This window comes from Dermacentor albipictus, chromosome 2, assembly GCF_038994185.2.
Source record: "Dermacentor albipictus isolate Rhodes 1998 colony chromosome 2, USDA_Dalb.pri_finalv2, whole genome shotgun sequence".
NCBI classification, from domain to species: Eukaryota; Metazoa; Arthropoda; class Arachnida; order Ixodida; family Ixodidae; genus Dermacentor; species Dermacentor albipictus.
The window spans coordinates 129,966,345-129,972,653 of record NC_091822.1 but is presented as its reverse complement, the minus strand read 5'-3'; the positions used below and the strand labels follow the sequence as shown (position 1 = coordinate 129,972,653).

Genomic DNA, 6,309 nt, shown 5'->3' with positions numbered 1-6,309 from the left:
GTGGGGTTTAACGAGCCAAAGCCATCATGCACCTTCTGATTATGAGGCATGCCGTAGTGGGAGATTCCTGAAATTCGTACCAGCTGGATTCTTTACCATACACGTAAGTCTATGTACACGGGTGCTCTCGCATTTCACCCCCATGGAAATGCGGCCGCCGTGGACGGGACTCGATCCCGCGACGTTGTGCTTAGCAGCCCAACATCATAGCCACTAAGAAACCATGGTGCGTCATTGTTTGGAAAACGCGCGAACACCATGCATAAACAATGAAACAAACAGGTAGTATATCCTTTGCTGCCTTTGGCACTCGTTTAAATATGGTGGGATCTAAGACGATAAAAACAGATGACTGATGAGCCGGACCTTCAGCAAGCTACAAATACGCCTACCCACCGTGCTTGCTTAGTGGCTATGGTGTCGGGCTGCTAAGCATGAGGTTTCGGAACCGAATGTCGGCCGCGGCAGCCGCATTTCGATGGGGGCGAAATGCGAAATCAATTATGTGCTTAGGTTTGGGTGCACGCAAAAGCAATTGAGTTGGTCCAAATAATTGCGGAGTCCCTCGCTACGGTTGTGTTGGTTGGTAGCAAATTTTTGAAGTAGGCTGTAAACTATTTATCAACATTGTTGAAAATGTAAAATTTTCGAAAAGGAAACAATGAATTTTACATCTAATAGCACAGATGAAACGTACAAGATACATGTATTATACATAGCTGTTGAATGAACTACTAATACGTTAGTAGATCTTTTTCAAGACGTTTGTAAACAATTTAATAATTTCAGTTACAATAAAAAATTATACATCAAATTTATACGCTTTAGATGCTCTAACAGATGCATCAAGTTCACAGAAATGTGATACCTGTTCTTGGTGCGGAGTTGAAATTTTGTAGACTGCGTGCTTGTATATATTTCACTTACCAATTTTTGACAATTGCTTTTTAAAAATTCCGGCGTGAACAAAGAATGCCGCTTCCAGCACTCATCATCCCCTTCGGCCATTCTGCGCCCACTGCAGGGAAAGGCCTCTCCCATACTTCCCCAACTACCCCAATTGTGGCCATGTTGTTCCTGCAAACTTCTTAATCTCATCCGCCCATATAACTTTCTGTCGCCCACTGCTATACGCTTCCTTTTTCTTTGAATCCAGTCCACAACTCTTAATGTCCATCGGTTATCTTCCCTCCTCCCCCTGCCCATACCGATTTATTTTTGTTGATTTCAACTAAGATGGCATTAACTCACGTTTGTTCCCTCACCCAATCTGCTCTTTTCTTATCCCCCCTCCTTAACGTCACAACCCCCATTCTTCTTTCCATAGGTCGTTGCGTCGTCCTCAATTCAAGTAGAACCCTTTTCGTAAGCCTCCACATCTCTGCCTCGTAGGTGATTACTGGTAAGAAACAGCTGTCATACACTTTCCTCTTGAGGGATAATGGCAAGCTGCTCTGCATCATCTCAGAAAGCCTGCCAAACGCACTCCAGTCCATCCTTATTCGCCTGATTATTTCAGACTCTTGATCCGGATCCACGGTCACCACCTGCCCTAAGTAGCTGTATTCCCTTACCACTACCAGTGCCTCGCTAAAGTTTGAATTTTTCTCTCGGGCGCAACAACTTTTATTGAAGTCGAGCTAGTGGTTATCTCAGAAAAATGTTTATCCATTTTCCAAGTATCTTAATAGGCGGTATTGCCGTTGCTTGTGATTAAAAGCGTACTCCTAAAATCCATTTTGTTATCTCTATATTCCGAGCTTCTGTGAATGCTTACAAAAGTATTTGGAACGTTACTTATATGCTTTCATTTTATTGCATAGGGCAACTGCTTAGATTGGATCGCTAGACCCAATGGCTATCGGTGCAAACACGGCATTTTCCACTATCCTGGTGTTGTATGTGTGCTTGTGTGTTCCCAGGAAGAAGGCCACAATGAAGCGAGTGCTGGGACCGCAAGCTGCAGTGTGGTATCAGCCATCACTGCTGCGGAACGCAGAGGTCGCAATTGAACAGCGGTGCTTCTGGCGTGCTGACAACTGGACAGCGTCATGTTGGGTATCCCCACGGCATATGAGTCTATTGTGGTTAAAAATGGCAATACGCATTCGTGTGGTGCTTCCCACGCAGAAACAACACAGCCAGCACCCGCCAAAAATACGGCGGGGCCCGGAGGTAACTATTCACGCGGAAATAAGCTCTCTTCAAGTTGACAGCAACCGCCGCGTTGTGTGGCAGCGGTAAAAACCATCAAGGCCAAGCTCTTCAAATTGCTACAAGCTGACTGTAATGGAGAGCCCGCTAACTCCAGCAAAGAGCTCAAGTCGACGACTTTCGTTGTAGTAACTTGAATGCACGCCTCTCTTTTCCCTTGTAATTGCATCGTAGGGAGGTTCAAGCGTTGGACAACAGAGGCAGAGCTCTGCAGTACTCAATAACAGCATCGGTGGAGTGCTGTGAGCAGTGAAGCTAATCTGATTGGTCGGTACATGGTCACAAGGAAATGGGAGTTCCCGTAGTTCCTTGTGTAGGGAACTAAGGAAAAATAAATGCTTTAAAAGGACCTCTAGAGTGCGACTCTGAGTGCTTTGAGTAGAACCTGACCGCCTTCTTTCAATGTACAACTAAAACCTATTCGTTCACCCGTACTGCTGGATGTACTCCTCCCTACGCCTGATGGATTCCTTGCCTGAGCGCATCCTCGAGTCGCAAAAGTGCGAAGCTTCGTGGAATGCGGTCATGGAAGAGCGTCCTTCTTGTGGATCCGCCATTCTTCTGTATCTGTAATGGGACAAACTGTATTGTTCGTGCGTACGTCTGACGTAGCTTTACACACTTCTTAGATGAAAATAGTGCTGCGACACTTGGCACACCACAGAGCTCATCGACACGGTGAAAACAATTGTTCTGCCCTGTCTTGGCGTTTAAACAGTACGTGCTGCTTTGTTGAAACAAGGTCATGCATTCATACAGAATAAGCAAATAAAAACGACATTTTCATTTATTTATATGGCCCCCATATGATTGTGGCCCACAGGTAACACAGGCGTCCATCGGCGTAGTCAAGAGCGCCTATAATAGCATTAGTCTGCGATATAGTCAGTAGTAGGGTATGGAAGAACATTAGGCAGGTCGACGCTCATCTTCATGGGCTTACAACATAAGCTGGTCGCAGTAACAGAACTATCACTTTATAGGTAAACAATATATATATATATATATATATATATATATATATATATATATATATGAGAAAGTGCAGCTACTGTGGTAAGATGGCCGTCATGTCCGTTATTTCTTTTAAATCCCCTGTGACAATTTAATACAGGGGAATGAGTGTGGCTACGGCGCCATTGTAGGCTCGATGAGCTTGAGCTTAAGTTATAAAGTCACGCTCATCGGAGGTGTCGGCGTAGCCGCAGCAGCGGTTGCGGCTTTTGCATGGGAGGTCCTGTGACCGCGGTGGCGCTTCTGCCGCCGTAGTGCAGTGCCATATTAAAGAAAAAAAACGCACCATTTCATAATGTGTGCAGTCCACGTGAACAACTTTGCTGGTAATCCATCCCCATATAAGTGTTGCGGCCCCACTTTCTTCATGGATATTTAGTACCTTTCAGCTTTATCACAAGTACCAAGACACAGGTCGAACAAATATGGCAGATACATTTAAGACTGTGTCCGTGTGGGAATAGGAAATGAATATACGATTTTTAGGCCTATGAACGTCATGCACTCACGCATTTTGCACACTCATACATGATCACCATTGGCTCGGCCGACACGTGCCCAATGACGCACGCACTCGACCACGCGTTCTGTCAGCCAGATGGCTACGACGCGACGTGTGCAGTGACGCTGGCGCTTGGTAAAGCTTGAGTCACGCACAACCAGTGGATTCGCCGTGGCATCATCCCACCCCCCCCCCCCTCGGAACGAAAGGTGCCGAAATTTCTCCTCAAAGCCATTCATTCAATTCATTTCCAGGAACCTCTCTGCGAAACTTGACATCAATCCGATCATTTTCTGGTGTGTTCTTCCTGTTTGCGCCGTGGGCCATTTTCGGTACCATCTTTTAGATCCGCCAGCTACGAAGAATATTTCGCCTTACGGGGCATCTAATGCTTTCGCATTATTACAAAAAGTGCAGCTTGAGATATTTTCGTCGGACGATGTCTGCACCTGTTTTTCAAGAAGCTTCGTGTAATTCATTTCCTAGTTGGCCTATGCGAGTTATTGTATAGCATATTGTCTCGGATTTTTCTATACAGCATGTATAGCTGTCCCTCTCTCCTATATATGCATATATATATATATAGTAGGAACATAAATACCCAAGAAAGTGGACGGGAAAATGGCGCCGCTGTAGCTCCTTTGGTAGAGCATCGCACGCGTAATGTCAAGACGTGGGATCGTTCCCTATATGCGGCAAGGTGTGCGTTCCTCCACTTTCATTTCCATGAATTTATCATTTCTTTAACTCAAGTATTAGGTGCGAGTAATTTCCCCTATGTTGTCCTTGATGTCATGGTTTGTTGGCCATATATATGTGTATAGATATATATATATATATATATATATAACACTTATCTATTTAGAAAGCGAGAGGGTGCTGGGATCCGGTAGTTGAAGACACTCGTGTGGGTGGAGGAAGCCCGTACGAAAAAAATAAACGATCCTTTATTCGCTAAATTTCGGCTGGTGTCCATGACGAAGGACCGTGACCTAGGCCGACCCCAGCCATAACGTAGAAGATAGAGCATTGTTTTTTTTCATACGGGGGTCCTCAGCCTACAATTAGCTATATATATATATATATATATATATATATATATATATATATATAAACGAGAAGAAAGGGGGTTAACCGAGGGACCCGATATTTATTAGTCATATAATGAGAAGCCAACAAACACTGACACCAAGTACAACATAGGGGAAATTGCATGTGCTTAATAAATGAAATAAAGTAATGATAAATTAATGGAAATTAAAGTGGATGAAAAAACAACTTGCCGCAGGTGGGAACCGAACCCACAACCTTCGCATGTCGCGTGCGATGCTCTACCAATTGAGCTACCGCGGCGGCGTTTCTCCATCCACTTTCTTGGGTATTTATGTGTACTAGTAGAACCCTGGGAGTGTTAGCCAGCGCCCCCACTCACAGACCTAGGCGGCGGACGTGGAACGTCTTTTTTGCCGCAGGCGTCACGAGAACGTGATCTTTTCGGGGGAAGGCAACTGGTCAATAAACCCACATATGCTACCTGAAGGCATCAATGTTGCCGGATTCGAGACCCTCGTTAAGTAATAAACGAGAAGAAAGGGGTTAACCGAGGGACCCGATATTTATTAGTCATATAATGAGAAGCCAACAAACACTGACACCAAGTACAACATAGGGGAAATTGCATGTGCTTAATAAATGAAATAAAGTAATGATAAATTAATGGAAATTAAAGTGGATGAAAAAACAACTTGCCGCAGGTGGGAACCGAACCCACAACCTTCGCATGTCGCGTGCGATGCTCTACCAATTGAGCTACCGCGGCGGCGTTTCTCCATCCACTTTCTTGGATATTTATGTGTACTAGTAGAACCCTGGGAGTGTTAGCCAGCGCCCCCACTCACAGACCTAGGCGGCGGACGTGGAACGTCTTTTTTGCCGCAGGCGTCACGAGAACGTGATCTTTTCGGGGGAAGGCAACTAGTCAATAAACCCACATATGCTACCTGAAGGCATCAATGTTGCCGGATTCGAGACCCTCGTTAAGTAATAAACGAGAAGAAAGGGGGTTAACCGAGGGACCCGATATTTATTAGTCATATAATGAGAAGCCAACAAACACTGACACCAAGTACAACATAGGGGAAATTGCATGTGCTTAATAAATGAAATAAAGTAATGATAAATTAATGGAAATTAAAGTGGATGAAAAAACAACTTGCCGCAGGTGGGAACCGAACCCACAACCTTCGCATGTCGCGTGCGATGCTCTACCAATTGAGCTACCGCGGCGGCGTTTCTCCATCCACTTTCTTGGGTATTTATGTGTACTAGTAGAACCCTGGGAGTGTTAGCCAGCGCCCCCACTCACAGACCTAGGCGGCGGACGTGGAACGTCTTTTTTGCCGCAGGCGTCACGAGAACGTGATCTTTTCGGGGGAAGGCAACTGGTCAATAAACCCACATATGCTACCTGAAGGCATCAATGTTGCCGGATTCGAGACCCTCGTTAAGTAATAAACGAGAAGAAAGGGGGTTAACCGAGGGACCCGATATTTATTAGTCATATAATGAGAAGCCAACAA

At 45.1% G+C, this 6,309-nt stretch overlaps 1 long non-coding RNA gene across 2 annotated transcripts in view; it reads left to right on the top strand.

Annotated features, from left to right (window-relative positions):
• The window catches only part of LOC135912509 (uncharacterized), a 42,004-nt gene continuing 35,695 nt past the window's right edge, over positions 1-6,309 (top strand). For both annotated transcript variants that reach the window (XR_010567700.1, XR_010567701.1), the window contains exon 1: positions 1-103. This is a non-coding gene — a long non-coding RNA (uncharacterized lncRNA). The remainder of the gene's footprint in view (positions 104-6,309) is intronic.